Source organism: Crocuta crocuta, unplaced genomic scaffold (assembly GCF_008692635.1).
Source record: "Crocuta crocuta isolate KB4526 unplaced genomic scaffold, BGI_CrCroc_1.0 scaffold443, whole genome shotgun sequence".
NCBI lineage: Eukaryota > Metazoa > Chordata > Mammalia > Carnivora > Hyaenidae > Crocuta > Crocuta crocuta.
Window position 1 is genome coordinate 317,855 of NW_027529446.1, and position 207 is coordinate 318,061.

Consider the following 207-nt stretch of genomic DNA (forward strand, 5'->3'; position numbering starts at 1 on the left):
GGCGTTGGGGCCACGTGATACCCGCTCACGCGCCCCAGTGCCGGGAGATCCCACTGCAACCTCCCGGGCTCCTTTGTGCCAAGTCTGTCGGCGCAGGGGCAGGGGCTGGGGGGTGCAGGGAACCTCCAGGGCACCGCGTCCCAAGTCCCTGGGGCCGCGACACTCCAGACGCGGTGTCTGCGCTAGATGCCTGAGAGCCATGCCCCG